Source organism: Triticum urartu, chromosome 2A, assembly GCF_056163025.1.
Source record: "Triticum urartu cultivar PI428250 chromosome 2A, HENAU_Tu73, whole genome shotgun sequence".
NCBI lineage: Eukaryota > Viridiplantae > Streptophyta > Magnoliopsida > Poales > Poaceae > Triticum > Triticum urartu.
The window spans coordinates 174870206-174887534 of record NC_141874.1 but is presented as its reverse complement, the minus strand read 5'-3'; positions in this window follow the sequence as shown (position 1 = coordinate 174887534).

Here is a 17329-nt window from a genome sequence, read left to right as displayed (position 1 = left end):
GATAAAAGTGAGTGAAAACGGTATTGCAATGCTAGGAAACAAGGCCTAGGGTTCATACTTTCACTAGTGCAAGTTCTCTCAACAATAATAACATAATTGGATCATATAACTATCCCTCAACATGCAACAAAGAGTCACTCCAAAGTCACTAATAGTGCAGAACAAACGAAGAGATTATTGTAGGGTACGAAACCACCTCAAAGTTATCCTTCCTGGTCGATCTATTCAAGAGTCCGTAGTAAAATAACACGAAGCTATTCTTTCCGTTCAATATATCCTAGAGTTCGTATTAGAATAACACCTTAAGACACAAATTAACCAAAACCATAATGTCACCTAGATACTCCAATGTCACCTCAAGTATCTGTGGGTATGATTATACGATATGCATCACACAATCTTAGATTCATCTATTCAACCAACACAAAGAACTTCAAAGAGTGCCCCAGAGTTTCTACCGGAGAGTCAAGACAAAAATGTGTGCCAACCCCTATGCATAAGTTCACGAGGTCCCGGAACTCGCAAGTTCATCACCAAAACATACATCAAGTGGATCACGTGATATCCCATTTTCACCACAGATAAGCACATGGAAGACATACATAAAGTGTTCTCAAATCCTTAAAGACTCAATCCGATAAGATAACTTCAAAGGGAAAACTCAATCCATTGCAAGAGAGTAGAGGGGGACAAACATCATAAGATCCAACTATAATAGCAAAGCTCACGATACATCAAGATCATGCCGAATCAAGAACACAAGAGAGAGAGAGAGAGAGAGATCAAACACATAGCTACTGGTACATACCGTCAGCCCCGAGGGTGAACTACTCCCTCCTCGTCATGGAGAGCGCTAGGACGATGAAGATGGCCACCGGAGAGTGATTCCCCCCTCCGGCAAGGTGCCATAACGGGTCTAGATTGGTTTTTGGTGGCTTCGGAGGCTTGCGGCGGCGAAACTCCTGATCTAGGTTTATTTCTGGAAGTTTGGGTATATATAAGAGGTTTCAGCATCGGGAACAAGTCAGGGGGGGGGGGTCCTCGAGGCGGCCACGAGATAGGGGATGTGCCCAGGGGGGGTCGGGTGAGCCCCCACCCTCGTGGTGGCATCGGGACTCCTCTGGTCCATCTCCGATACTCCGTGGGCTTCTTCTGGTCCAAAAACAATCTCCGTGAAATTTCAGGTCAATTGGACTCTGTTTGGTTTTCGTTTTTTGTGATACTCAAAAGCAAGGAAAAAACAGAAACTGGCACTGGGCTCTATGTTAATAGGTTAGTCCCAAAAATCATATAAAATAGCATATAAATGCATATAAAACATCCTAGATGGATAATATAATAGCATGGAACAATCAAAAATTATAGATACGTTGGAGACATATCAGAAAACATGATACAAAATGGACGTATCAACTCCCCGAAGCTTAGACCTCACTTGTACTCAAGCGAAAACCAAAATGGAAAACATGTCCACATGCTTAGAGAGAGAGAGAGGTATCATAAAACAAAATACAGACATAGAAGCATCACATATATTATTATAACATCAACAAACTTTATTATAAAACTTTTATCACATAACTTTTATCTTAACATGTAACAATTCATCCCAACATCGAAGTATAAAGCATAAACTCTATTGAAAACCAACAAACTATGTTCTCAGTCAACTTTGCAACTACAATTCATCATCTTTTCAGGAAGGGTCACGTATTGGAGCCTTTTGGCAAGTCCACATACTCAACCATCATATAGTCTTCTACAGTTTCTAACACTCACCGCATACACATGAGCAAAAAGTTTCAACCGGACACATAGAAAGATAGGGGATTATAGTTTCACCTCCCAACGTATTCACCTAAAAGGTGATGTCAACAATAATAACTCATGCCCACCCATATCCAGCTGGATATACGTGCCAAGATCTTTCCTCACCACATGGTGCTTTCCAAAAGAGAAAATAAAAAGGAATAGAGAGAAGTACTTTGACTCTTGCATAAAAGTAAAATACATAAAAGTAAAAGATAGTCCCTTCGCAGAGGGAAGGAGAGGTTTCCATGCACTGTTTGGTTGTATTCTCAATCTCTTAATTCAAAAGAGCATCACATTATATTGCCCCTTATGATAGCAACCTTTATTATGCAGTCTGTCGCTTTTATTCCTTGCCATCACAAGTTCATACAACGCTCAATTTTCTCTTACACTAAATGATCTAATACATTTAGAAGCAATTTTTATTTCCTTACTGCATCGATGACAACTTACTTGAAGGATCTTACTCAATCCATAGGTAGGTATAGTGGACTCTCAAAACAAGATTTGGGTTAAGGGTTTTGGATGCACAAGTAGTATCTCTACTTAGTGCGGAATTTTGGCTAGCAAAGATGGGGGACAAGCACCACATGTTAAAGTATCTGTGACAATATAACTTCTATGTGAATATGAACAAACATAAATCATTACGTTGTCTTCCTTGTCGAATGTCGACAATTTTGGCATATAATATTTTGATGGGGGATCACAATCATTGAAGATGTCCAAGATAGTGTATTTTCTTGTGAATATTCTCTTCTCTTATTAATTATTTCATGAATTGCATCATTGACCAATGCTATGTTTGTCAACCTAAATTTTACTACTTATACTCTTCCTTATGTGATGTCATTACTTACCATAAGATTAGCATATGATTTTTTCATTTATTTCCTTTATTTTTATTGAACATGGAAGTAAAGAAAGCAGAACTCAAACTAAACTTTATTATATATCTCGCACACGATTACAAGGATAGATTACTAAGCAAACACTCGAAAAGAAATGATCGAACTAAACTTTTATTCAACTAAATCCAAAGATAACTAAGGGTCTAACTAAGATAAATAGAGGCAAAAGATAGTGGTGGTGACACAATACCGGGGCACCTCCCCCAAGCTTGGCACAAGCCAAGGGGAGTGCCCATACACAATACTCAAGTATCCTTTGGTGATGAAGGGGTTGGTGGTGATGAAGTAGTCGCGGTCTTATATTTAGGTTTCCATGGCAAGGGCTCGCCATCATAAGAGAGGGAGTGAGTCTCGTGGGTCCTGCAACTGGCAACCAAACTCATACCTTTAAACCTTGCCTCATATTCAAAGACTTGGTTTTGGAGATCGTAGATCTGGCTTTGGAGAAAGTTGATTTGTTCGTTGAAGGTGAAGATGATGTCTTTCATGGACTTGCCATCCACCTTGAGATCACGAGTGTATTTCGTGATCACGAGGTGATTTGCATTGAGTCCGTGTTCCACCATCCCCTTGCACCTGAAGACCTCCTGCTCCATTGCTTTGAGCCTAGCATACACTGTTCCCGTTGCCTTGGGGCCCTGCACATCGTGGATGTGCAGCACCCCCTCACGCATCTCGATAGCTTGAGGGTGCGGCATCACCTGAAGACGTTGAAGAACTTGTCCTTGGAGGAGCTTGAAGCGGCCATGGTGATTTAGATCTGTCAGAAAACAGCATGAAAAGAAAACATGAGATTTCTCCGTGATACGGTGGTCAATAGGTTCGGGGGTATATAAAGATTTTTTATCTTCCGATAAAAGCAAACAGAAGAAAAACGGAGTCCGGAAGGTACCTGAGGTGGGCATAACCCACCTGGGCGCGCCTGGCTTGCGCGCCCTGGTGTCTTGTGCCCACCAAGGTTGCCTTCCGGGTTGTGTCTTATTTTCCTAATTTTTAATATATTCCAAAACTGACAGAAAATATTTTAGCGTATTTTTCGGAGTCCATTTACTTACCGTATCACGTACCTCCTCTTTTGCGGTTATTCTGGAGTGTTCCGGAAGGTTTCTTTTATGTGTTCCTGCTGTGTCATTGTTTGAATAATATTACTTTCAAGATTAATGGGTGTGCCTAAGATATAATGTTTTATTCTTTGCCCATTTACAACCTTTGGATTAGTGCCTTCGGAGTTATTTATTTTAATGGCTCCATATTGATAAACTTCTTTAATAACATAAGGTCCTTCCCATTTGGAGAGAAGTTTTCCTACAAAGAATCTAAAACGAGAGTTGTACAAAATAACATATTCTCCAACTTTGAACTCACGCTTTTGGATTCTTTTATCATGCCATCTTTTAACATTTTCTTTAAATAACATGGCATTTTCATAGGCTTGGGTTCTCCATTCATCTAGTGAGCTAATATCAAATAACCTCTTTTCACTGGCAAGTTTCAAATCATAGTTGAGTTCTTTAATTGCCCAATATGCTTTATGTTCTAACTCAAGAGGCAAATGACAAGCTTTTCCATAAACCATTTTATAAGGAGACATACCCATGGGACTTTTATATGCTGTTTTAGAAACCCAAAGTGCATCATCTAATTTCTTAGACCAATTATTTTGGGACCTATTGACAGTTTTTTGTAAAATTAATTTTATTTCTCTATTACTAAGTTCAACTTGGTCACTAGACTGAGGATGATAAGGTGATGCAATTCTATAGTTACCATCATACTTAGCAAGCATTTTACCAAAAGCACCATGAATAAAGTGTGAACCACCATCAGTCAAATATCTAGGGACACCAAACCTTGGGAAAATAACTTTCTTAAGAATTTTAATAGAAGTGTGATAACCCACAAGTATAGGGGATCGCAACAGTTTCGAGGGTAGAGTATTCAACCCAAATTTATAGATTCGACACAAGGGGAGCCAAAGAATATTTGCAAGTATTAGCAACCGAGTTGTCAATTCAGTCACACCTGGAGATTAATTATCTGCAGCAAAGTGATCAGTAGCACAGTAATATGATAGTTTTGATAGTAGTAGCAATAGCAATAGCAACGGTAATAGTTATAGCAATAATTTTGTAGCAAGTGCAACACTAACAATAGTAGTGGTAACTTGGGAAGAACAATATAATAGAAATTCGTAGGCATTGGATCGGTTATTTGTTGGATGATATTCATCATGTGACAGTCATAACCTAGGGCGATACGACACTAGCTCCAGTTCATAAATATATTGTAGGCATGTATTCTGTAAATAGTCATACGTGCTTATGGAAAGAACTTGCATGACATCTTTTGTCCTGCCCTCCCGTGGCAGTGGGGTCCAATTGGAAACTAAGGGATATTAAGGACTCCTTTTAATAGAGAACCAGAACAAAGCATTAACACACAGTGAATACATGAACTCCTCAAACTACGGTCATCACCGGGAGTGGTCCCGACTATTGTCACTCCGGGGTTGCCGGATCATAGCACGTAGTAGGTGACTATAACTTGCAAGATCAGATCTAGAACATGGATATAATGGTGATAACATAAACGGTTCAGATCTGAAATCATGGCACCGGGCCCAAACTAACAAGCATTAAACATGGAAAAGTCAAAGCAACATCAATCTCAGAACATAGTGGATATTAGGGATCAAGCCCTAACAAAACTAACTATATTACATGATGAATCTCATCTAACTCCTCACCGACCAGCGAGCCTACGAAGGAATTACTCACTCCCGGTGGGGAGCATCATGGAATTGGTGATGGAGAAGGGTTGGTGATGACGAAGATCGAAGATCCCCCTCTCCAGAGCCCTAAACGAACTATAGATCTGGCCTCCTGATGAAGAACAGGAGGTGAAGGCAACTTTGTCTCGTGGAACGTGAAAATTCTTTCTCCCTGATTTTTCTCTAGAAAAATAGGATTTTATAGCGTCGGTTTCAGGGTCTGCGGGGCCACCAGGTGGAGACAACCCACCTGGGCGCGCCTGGAGGGGGCGTGCCCTGGTGGGTTGTGCCCACCCAGGTGCCCCCCTCTAGTGGATCTTGGCTCCAGAAATTCTCTTCATTGATATAAAAAATCCTCGCAAAGTTTCTTTCCGTTCTAAGAACTTTTATTTTTGCAGAAAACAACACCATGGTAGTTCTGCTTAAAACAGCGTCAGTCCGGGGTTAGTTTCATTCAAATCATGCAAATTAGAGTCCAAAACAAGAGGAAAAGCATTAGGAAAAGTAGATACGTTAGAGACGTATCAAGGTGTTGTGATCAGCACTACTAGTTGGAATAGCTTCTACCCACTTAGTAACATAATCGACAGGAAACAAAATATGTGTATACCCATTAGAGGAAGGAAAAGGTCCCATGTAATCGAAACCCCAAACATCAAATGGTTCAACAGCAAGAGAATAATTCATAAGCATTTCCTGACGATTACCTTCTGTTGGAAAAGGCAGTGCCTAGGAGGCGCTTAGGCACGTTTAGGCGCTAGGCAATGTCCAAATGCCTCGCCTAGGGCCAGAAGGTAGTGCTCACTAAATTCATCAGCTTCATACCTATCAAAAATGATCCATTAATATGGTTGATCAGGTCTTATTAACAACCACTTTCGATTAGCATGAAACCAAAGAACTTTCATAAATCACTAAGTTACCTCAACGGGGATATGAATGTCCCCAACGATAAGCATTACGTATTTCTTTTTGACAGTACGTAGAGGTAGTTGAAAACTTCCAATAGTGATTGTCAAAGATTTTTCAATAACGTTAATACCATTCACTTGGAATTGTTTCTTTGGAAAGTGCACCATATGTTCATTACCATTGATATGAAAAGTGAACTTGCTTTTATTGCAATCAATAGCAGCCCCTGCAGTATTCAAGAAGGGTCTACCAAGGATAATCGACATGTTGTCATCCTCGGGCATCTCAAGTATAACAAAGTCAGTCAAAATAGTAACATTAGCAACAACAACGGGCACATCCTCACAAATACCGATAGGTATGGTAGTAGATTTGTCAGCCATTTGTACAGATATTTCAGTAGGTGTGAGTTTATTCAAATCAAGTCTTTTATATAAAGAGAAAGGCATAACACTAACACCAGCTCCTAAATCACATAAAGCAGTTTTCACATAGTTTCTTTCTATGGAGCAAGGTATAGTTGGTATTCCCAGATCTCCAAGTTTCTTAGGTACTCCATCTTTAAAAGTATAATTAGCAAGCATGGTGGAGATTTCAGCTTCCGGTATTTTTCTCTTATTGGTGATGATGTCTTTCATGTACTTTGCATAAGGAGGCATTTTAAGGATATCAGTCAAGCGAGTATGCAAAAAGACTAGCCTCAGCATTTCAGCAAAGCGTTCAAATTCGTCATCATATTTATTTTCAGTTGGCTTAGGTGGAAAGGGCATAGGTTTTTGAACCCTCGGTTCTCTTTCCTTACCATGTTTTCTAGCAACAAAGTCTCTTTTATCATATCTTTTATTCTTAGGTTGTGGGTTATCAAGATCAACTGCAGGTTCTATCTCAACATCATTGTCTGGTTCTTCATTCTTTGGTTGACTATCTTCATGAACCTCATAATTAACTTTTTCATTATCAGAAGGTGAGTGTTCACTACCAGGTTGAGTTTCAGCATCAGAGATAGAGACTTCATTATCAGGAGGTTTTTCCACTTCAGGTTCACTAGAGGCATGCAAAGTCCTATCATTTTTCTTCTTCTTTTTCTTTTTCTTTTTAGAAGGACTACATACATCAGTGTTAGCTCTTTGAGAGTCTTGTTCAATTCTCTTTGGGTTCCCTCAGGATAAAGTGGTTCCCGAGTCATTTTACATCCTCTAGTTGCTACTCTAACAACAAAGTCATGTATGTTATTGTTCATTTCATCTAGCAACTCTCTTTGAGATTTAGCAACTTGTTCTAAGTAGGTTTGAACCATAGAAGCATGTTTTCACACACCTCTAACATCATTTGAGATTCTAAATAAGCGATCTATCATATTAGAATTGTACTTCAATTGTTTCATAACATTTGCATTGAAGTGATCTTGTTTTCTAATATAATTTTCAAACTCATAAAGGCATTGGCTATTGCGCATATTGTGAGGATTGTCATTATCACTGAATTTCATTAGAGAATTTACCTCTACCACCTTAGGAGGTGGTGGTGTATTGAGCCCACGTATTTCTTCAATGGGAGGTAAATTTTTGACATCCTCAGCTTTAGTACCTTTTTCCTTCATAGATTTCTTTGCATCTTGCATATCTTCAGGACTGAGATATAACATACCCCTCTTCTTCGGAGTCAATTTAGGTGATGGTTCAGGAAGAGTCCAATCATCATATTTTTCAATATGTTATTCAATAGTTCTTCAGCTTGCCCAATAGTTCATTCCCTAAAAACACAACCAGCACAACTATCTAGGAAATCCCTAGAAGCATCGGTTAGTCCATTATATAAGATATCAAGTATTTCATTCTTCTTAAGAGGATGAACACGCAAAGCATTAAGCAATTGGCAAATACTCCCCAAGCTTGTGGGAGACTCTCTTCTTTAATTTGCACAAAATTAAATATTTCCTGCAAGGCAACTTGTTTCTTATGAGCAGGGAAATACTTTTCAGAGAAGTAATAAATCATATCCTGGGGACTACGCACACAACCAGGAGCAAGAGTAGTGTACCAAGCTTTCGCGTCACCCTTTAATGAGAACGGAAATAATTTGAGAATATAGTAATAGCGAGTTTTCTCATCATAAGTAAAAAGGGTGGATATGTCATTCAACTTAGTAAGCTGTGCCACAACAGTTTCAGTTTCATAACCATGGAAAGGATCAGATTCAACCAAAGTAATTAATTCTTGGTCAACAGAGAATTCATAGTCCTTATCATCAATAAAGATAGGTGAAGTAGCAAAGTTAGGATCATATTGCATTCTAGCATTCAAGGATTTTTCTTTATACTTGCATAATAATTTCTCTAGATCATCTCTATCCTTACAAGCAAGAATGTCTCTAGTTGTCTGCTCATTCATAACATAACCTTCCGGTACCTTAGGCAATTCATATCTAGGAGGGCTAGTTCTACTAGGTGTTTCTAGATTTTCAGTTTCAAGCTCATCATCAGTTTCAACAACATAATGCTGTCTTACTCTAGCAATTTGTTCAACAAGATAATCACCTAGTGGCACATCATCAAGAAAGGTACTAGCATCATCATAAGTATCATTCATAGAAGAAGTAGCATCATCAATAACTTGCGACATATCAGGATTAATAGCATGTGGTGGTGTTGCAAGTCTTCTTGTAACAGAAGGTGAATCTAAAGTAGAGCTAGATAGCAGTTCCTTACCTCCCCTCGTCTTAGAGGGAAATATCTTGGTCTTAGCATCCTTCAGATTCTTCATAGTGACAAATTGATAATAATCCCAAGTGACTCAACAAATATATCTATGCTCCCCGACAACGGCGCCAGAAAAAGGTCTTGATAACCCACAAGTATAGGGGATCGCAACAGTTTTCGAGGGTAGAGTATTCAACCCAAATTTATATATTCGACACAAGGGGAGCCAAAGAATATTTGCAAGTATTAGCAACTGAGTTGTCAATTCAGTCACACCTGGAGATTAATTATCTGTAGCATGATTACTAGCACAGTAATATGATAGTTTTGATAGTAGTAGAAATAGCAACAGTAACAGTGATAGCAATAATTTTGTAGCAGTGCAACAGTAATGATAGCAGTGGTAACTTGGCAAGAACAATATAATAGAAATTCGTAGGCATTGGATCGGTAATTTGTTGGATGATATTCATCATGTGGCAGTCATAACCTAGGGCGATACGGCACTTGCTCCAGTTCATAAATATAATGTAGGCATGTATTCCATAAATAGTCATACGTGCTCATTGAAAGAACTTGCATCACATCTTTTGTCCTACCCTCCCGTGGCAGCGGGGTCCAATTGGAAACTAAGGGATATTAAGGCCTCCTTTGAATAGAGAACCAGAACAAAGCATTAACACATGGTGAATACATGAACTCCTCAAACTACGATTATCACCGGGAGTGGTCCCAACTATTGTCACTCCGGGGTTGCCGGATCATAACACGTAGTAGGTGACTATAACTTGCAAGATCAGATCTAGAACATGGATATAATGGTGATAATATAAACGGTTCAGATCTGAAATCATGGCACTCGGTCCCAAAGTGACAAGCATTAAGCATGGCAAAGTCATAACAACATCAATCTCAGAACATAGTGGATACTAGGGATCAAGCCCTAACAAAAATAAGTAGATTACATGATGAATCTCATCCAACTCCTCACCAACCAGCGAGCCTATGAAGGAATTACTCACTCCCGGTGGGGAGCATCATGGAATTGGCGATGAAGAAGGGTTGGTGATGACGAAGATCAAAGATTCCCCTCTCCGGAGCCCCAAACGGACTCCAGATCTGGCCTCCCAATGAAGAACAGGAGGTGACGGTGGCCCCGTCTCGTGGAACGTGATAATTTTTTCTCCTTGATTTTTTTCTGGAAAAAATAGGATTTTATAGTGTCGGTTTTAGGGGCTGTGGGGTCGCCAGGTGGGGACAACTCACCTGGGCGCGCCTGGAGGGGGGCGCCCTGTTGGGTTGTTCCCACCTAGGTGGCCCCCTTCGGTGGATCTTGGCTCTAGAAATTCTCTTTATTGATATAAAAAATCCCCGCAAAGTTTTGTTCCGTTCAGAGAACTTTTATTTCTGCACAAAAACAACACCATGGTAGTTCTGCTGAAAAGAGCGTCAGTCTGGGGTTAGTTTCATTCAAATCATGCAAATTAGAGTCCAAAATAAGAGGAAAAGCGTTAAGAAACGTAGATACTTTGGAGACGTATCAAGGTGTTGTGATCAGCACTACTAGTTGGAATAGCTTCTACCCACTTACTAACATAATTGACAGCAACCAAAATATGTGTATACCCATTAGAGGAAGGAAAAGGTCCCATGTAATCGAAACCCCAAACATAAAATGGTTCAACAACAAGAGAATAATTCATAGGCATTTCCTGACGCTTACGCCTTACCGATATTACCAATTCTTTAAAATTTATCACAGGATAAAACAAGCTTACGGGCATCCTTGAAGAGAGTAGGCCAATAGAAACTAGATTGCAATACCTTATGAGCAGTTCTATCTCCCGCATGATGCCCTCTGTAAGCTTCGGAGTGACATTCTCGTAGGATTTGTCCATGTTCATTCTCAGGTACACAACGTCTAATAATACCATCTACTCCTTCTTTATAAAGATGTGGGTCATTCCAAAAGTAATGTCTTAAACCATGGAAGAATTTTTTTCTTTTGTTCTTATGTGAAGCTAGGTGGTATATATTTAGCAACAATATAATTAGCATAGTCAGCATACCAAGGAGTGTTAGGAGAAACATTTATTGCAGCTAATTTCTCATTAGGAAAACTATCATTAATAGGTTGTGGGTCATCAAGAATATTTTCTAACCTAGACAAGTTTTTAGCTACGGGGTTCTCAGCTGCTTTTCTATCAGTGATATGTAAGTCAAATTCTCGTAGCAAGAGAACCCACCTAATGAGTCTAGGTTTAGAATCTTTCTTTTCCATAAGATATTTAATAGCAGGATGATCAGTGTGAACAATCACTTTAGAAGCAACAATGTAAGATCTAAATTTATCACAAGCAAACACCACTTCTAAAAATTCTTTTCAGTAGTAGCATAATTTGTTTGGGCAGTGTCTAGAGTTTTACTAGCATAATTGATAACATTTAATTTCTTATCAACTCTTTGTCTTAAAAAAAGCACCAATGGCATAATCACTAGCATCACACATGATTTCAAAAGGCAAGTTCCAATCAGGTGGTTGAACAATAGGTGCAGAAATTAAGGATTTCTTAAGTGTTTCAAAGGCTTCTACGCAATCATCATAAAAAACAAATGGAACATCCTTTTGTAAAAGATTTTTAAGAGGCCTTGTAATTTTAGAGAAGTCTTTAATAAATCTCCTATAGAAACAAGCATTACCGAGGAAACTACGAATACCTTTAATATCTCTGGGACATGGCATTTTCTCAATTGCATCAACTTTGGCTTTATCCACCTCAATACCTCATTCAGAAATTTTATGTCCCAAGACAATACCTTCATTGACCATAACGTGTCACTTCTCCCAATTCAAGACAAGATTAGTTTGCTCGCATATCTGCAAAACACGATCAAGGTTGCTTAAGAAATCATCAAAAGAATTTTCGTAAACGGAAAAATCATCCATGAAAATCTCAACAATCTTTTCATAAAAATCAGAGAATATAGCAGTCATACATCTTTGAAAGGTGGCAGGTGCATTGCATAAACCAAAAGGCATACGTCTATAAGCATAAGTTCCAAAAGGACAAGTAAAGGTGGTTTTCTCTTGATCAGGTTGTGAAACAGGTATTTGAGAAAAACCAGAATACCCATCAAGAAAATAAAAGAATGTGAGCTTATCTAGTCTTTCTAGCATTTGATCAAAAAAGGAAGAGGGTAATGATCTTTTCTAGTTGCTTTATTTAATTTTCTAAAATCAATTACCATTCTATAGCCAATGACAATTCTTTGTGGAATAAGTTCATTCTTATCATTAGGAACAACAGTAATACCTCCTTTCTTAGGGACACAATGAATGGGACTTACCCATCTACTGTCAGCTATGGGATAGATTATACCTGCTTCCACAAGCTTGAGTATTTCAGTTCTTACCACTTCTTCCATTTAAGGATTTAAACGTCATTGGTGATCAACAACGGGTTTAGCATCAAGTTCCATATTAATCTTGTGCTGATAGAGAGTGGGACTAATGCCCTTAAGGTCGTCAAGTGTATATCCAATAGCAGCTCGGTGCTTCTTTAGAATTTTCAATAATATTTCTTCTTCGTGTTCTAAAAGGTTAGCACTAATAATAACAGGATATATCTTTTTCTCATCAAGATAAGCATATTTCAAAGTATCTGGTAATTGTTTTACTTCAAACACAAGTTCAACTTAGGTGTAGGAGGTCCACCTAGAGTTTCAATAGGCAAATTGTGTTTAAGTAGATGTCATTGTTCAAAGAAAAATTTATCTATCTCATTTCTTACATGCATATGCATATCATTTTCACGATCTAGCAAATATTGTTCTAGTGGATCAGTAGGAGGCACGACAATAGAAGTGAGACCAATTATTTCATCCTTACTAGGAAATTCTTTCTTATGATGTTTTCTTCTAAACTTAGAAAATTAAACTCATGAGACTCATCACCAAAAATAAAACCAATGATTTGTTTCTCACAATCTATTTTAGCAATAGCGGTGTTCAAGAAGGGTCTACCAAAGATAATGGGACAAAAGTCATCTTGTGGGGAACCAAGAACTAGAAAATCAGTAGGATTTTTTATTTTCCCACACAAGACTTCAACATATCTAACAATCCCAGGTGGTGTGATGGTTTCTCTATTAGCAAGTTTAATAGTAACATCTATGTCTTCTATTTTAGCAGGTGATGTATCATTCATAATTTCTTGATATAAGGTAAAATGAATAGTACTCGCGCTAGCACCTAAGTCACATAAACCATGATAACAGTGATCCCCTAATTTGAGTGAGACAATAGGCATGCCAACAACATGCCTATGTTTATCTTTTTCATCAGGCTTGGCAATTCTAGCAGCTTCATCATAGAAGTAAATAACATGCCCATCTATATTTTCTACCAGGAGGTCTTTAACCATAGCAACACTAGGTTCTACTTTGATTTGTTTAGCAGGTTTAGATGCTCTAACGTAGCTTTTATTGACCACGGTTGGGACCTTAGAATGTTCCTTTATCCTAACAGGGAAAGGTGGTTTTCAACATAAGCAGTAGGTACAACTGGATCAACATTATAAATAATAGTTTCATCTTTAACCACAACCGGTTCTTTAATTTCTTCTTTAATAGGTGGATGGTATTTAAACCACTTCTCCTTAGGGAGATCAACATGAGTAGCGAATGATTCACAAAAGGAAGCTACTATCTCAGCGTCATGTCCATATTTAGTGCTAAACTTTTGAAAAGCGTCGGTATTCATAAAATATTTAACACAATCAAACTCAAGCTTAATACCTGACTCTTTACCTTTGTCGAGTTCCCAATCTTCAGAGTTGCCTCTAATTCTTTCTAAAAGATCCCACCTGAATTCGATAGTCTTCTTCATAAAAGAACCAGTGCAAGAAGTATCGAGCATGGATCGATCATCATGAGAAAGCCGAGCATAAAAATTCTGAATGATAATTTCTCTTGAGAGCTCATGATTGGGGCATGAATATAACATTGACTTAACCCTCCCCCACTGTAGCGTGATACTTTCTCCTTCACAAGGCCAAAAATTATATATGTAATTCCGATCACGATGAACTAGATGCATATGATAATTTTTTTGGTGAAATTCCTATTTCAATTGATTCCAATTCCAAGATCCAATATCATCGCATAGCCTATACCATGCCAATGCTTTTCCCTTCAAAGATAAAGGGAAATTATTATAATCTTCATCTCCGAGTAAACCTGCAAGCTTATAATCCACAAATTTAATCCACATATATCAAGTGCACATCAGGATGTTCGGTTCCATCTCCCGCATAAGGATTAGCTAGCAGATATTCTATCATACCCAAAGGAATTTCATAACCAATATTTTTAGTAGGTGCAGTAGGTTGAGGGGAAACTAAGTGTGGTTCCGGTCGAGGTGAAGATACCCCGAACAAACCCCTCAAAGGAATGTTCTCCATTGTAACAAGTCACAATAAATTTTAGCAAGTAGTACTAATTTTTCCTTACCGATTTCCACTTACCAAGAGCACTTCTCTCCCTGAAAATCGTGCCATAAAATAACCTTGATGACCCAAGTCCGGTCGGGTCATATATCCGTCCGGGTTGCACCGTGGGGTATATCCCCGACATTAGCCCCCAGTTTAATTTGGATTTATCCATGTTAAACTCATCCTGCAAAATAAGCACAATAACATATTTGATATTTTGCACTCCGGGTTAAAAGTTCTTGTAAGCCGGCACCTGATCATCCCTAAGTCCTTGTTATTTCCTCCTTCTAGAAAGTCCAGGTCAATAGACTAGCTTCATAATCAATTTGCTGACATTGGCTTCTCACAGAAATATTGTGAAGAATGATTCATTTGATTCAGCTCCCAAAGCTTAACAAAAATATTGGTCTTGAATACTCATCAGATTTTTAGCCGGCTTGAAGATGTAGAACTTCCTTATATGCATATCACTTGTAGCCCCCAGGTCTTAAGAAGGGAGCATAGTAACAGCTTAAGACTTGCTTCAATATAAATGTTGCAAACTTGAAGAAATCTAGGTTGTTCATCTCAGTCACTAGTCAAAATTGAATATTCCACATATGTAGCCCCCAAGTGTCGGGTTGTCATGCTTGGAACAATCTAGGACATGTAATTGCCTTATACTCATAAAAACTTCAACCAGTGTAGCCCCCAAGGGCCGGCTCAGTAAGATAATACCGAGCTGGGACTTTATATATACTTATTGAAAAAACAACAATTTGCACTGGGCCTTCGGTTAATAGGTTAGTCCCAAAAATAATATAAAAGTGCATATTAAAGCCCATTAAACATCCAAAATAGATAATATAATAGCATGGAACAAACAAAAATTATAGATACATTGGAGACGTATCAAGCATCCCCAAGCTTAATTCATGCTCGTCCTCGAGTAGGTTAATGACAAAAACAGAATTTTTGATGTGGAATGCTACCTAACATAATTTTCAATGTAATTATCTTTATTGCGGCATGAATGTTTAGATCCAAAAGATTCTAGACAAAAGTTTAATATTGACATAAAAATAATAATACTTCAAGCATGCTAACCAAGCAATTATATCTTATCAAAATAACATAGCCAAAGAAAGCTTATCCCTACAAAATCATGTAGTTTGGCCATGCTTCATTTTCATCACATAAAATGCTCCCATCATGCACAACCCCGATGACAAGCCAATCAATTGTTTCATACTTAGCCTTTTCAAACTCTTTCAACTTTCACTCAATATATGAGCGTGAGCCATGGACATATCACTATGGGTGGAATAGAATATGATGATGGAGGTTGTGTGAGAAAAAAAGGAGAAACTCTCACATTGACGCGGCTCATCAATGGGCTATGGAGATGCCCATCAATTGATGTCAATGCAAGGAGTAGGGATTGCCATGCAATGGATGCACTAGAGCTATAAATAGATGAAAGCTCAACAGAAGAAACTAAGTGGGTGTGCATCCAACTTGCTTGCTCACAAAGACCTAGGGCATTTTGAGGAAGCCCATCATTGGAATATACAAGCCAAGTTCTATAATGAAAAATTCACACTAGTATATGAAAGTGACAAAGTAAGAGACTCTCTATCATGAAGATCATGGTGCTAATTTGAAGCACAAGTGTGGAAAAAGGATAGTAACATTGCCCTTCTCTATTTTTCTCTCATTTTTGGGCCTTTTTTCTCCCTTTTTATGGCCTCTTTTATTATTATTATTTTTCGTCCGAAATCTCATCTCGACTTGCGGGGGAATCATAGTCTCCATCATCCTTTCCTCACATTGGACAATGCTCTAATAATGAAAATCATCACACTTTTATTTACTTACAACTCAAGAATTACAACTCGATACTTAGAACAAAATATGACTCTATGTGAATGCCTCCGGCGGTATACCGGGATGTGCAATGAATCAAGAGTGACATGTATGAAAGAATTATGAAGGTGGATTTGCCACAAATACGATGTCAACTTCATGATCATGCAAAGCAATATGACAATGATGGAGCGTGTCATAATAAACAGAACGGTGGAAAGTTGCATGGAAATATATGTTGGAACGACTATGGAAATGCCATAATAGGTAGGTATGGTGGCTGTTTTTAGGAATATATAAGGAGGCTTATGTGTGATAGTGCGTATCATATCACGGGGTTTGGATGCACCGGCGAAGTTTGCACCAACTCTCGAGGTGAGAAAGGGCAATGCATGGTACCGAAGAGGCTACCAGTGATGGAAGGGTGAGAGTGCGTATAATCCGTGGACTCAACATTAGTCATAAAGAACTCACATACTTATTGCAAAAATCTACAAGTCATCAAAACTTCAACACAAGTATTTCTCAATTCCACGATTACTCAACTAGCACAACTCTAATATTACCATCTTTATATCTCAAAACAACTATCAAGTATCAAACTTCTCATTGTATTTAATGCACTCTATATGAAAGTTTTTATCATACCCATCTTGGATGCCTATTATATTAGGACTAATTTTATAGTCGAAGCAAATTACCATGCTGTTATAAAAGACTCTCAAAATAATATAAGTGATGCATGATAGATCAATAATTTCTATAAAATAAAACCACCATCGTGCTCTAAAAAGGTATAAGTGAAGCACTAGAGCAAAATTATCTAGCTTAAAAGATTTTAGTGAAGCACATAGAGTATTCTAATAAATTCCGATTCATGTGTGTCTCTA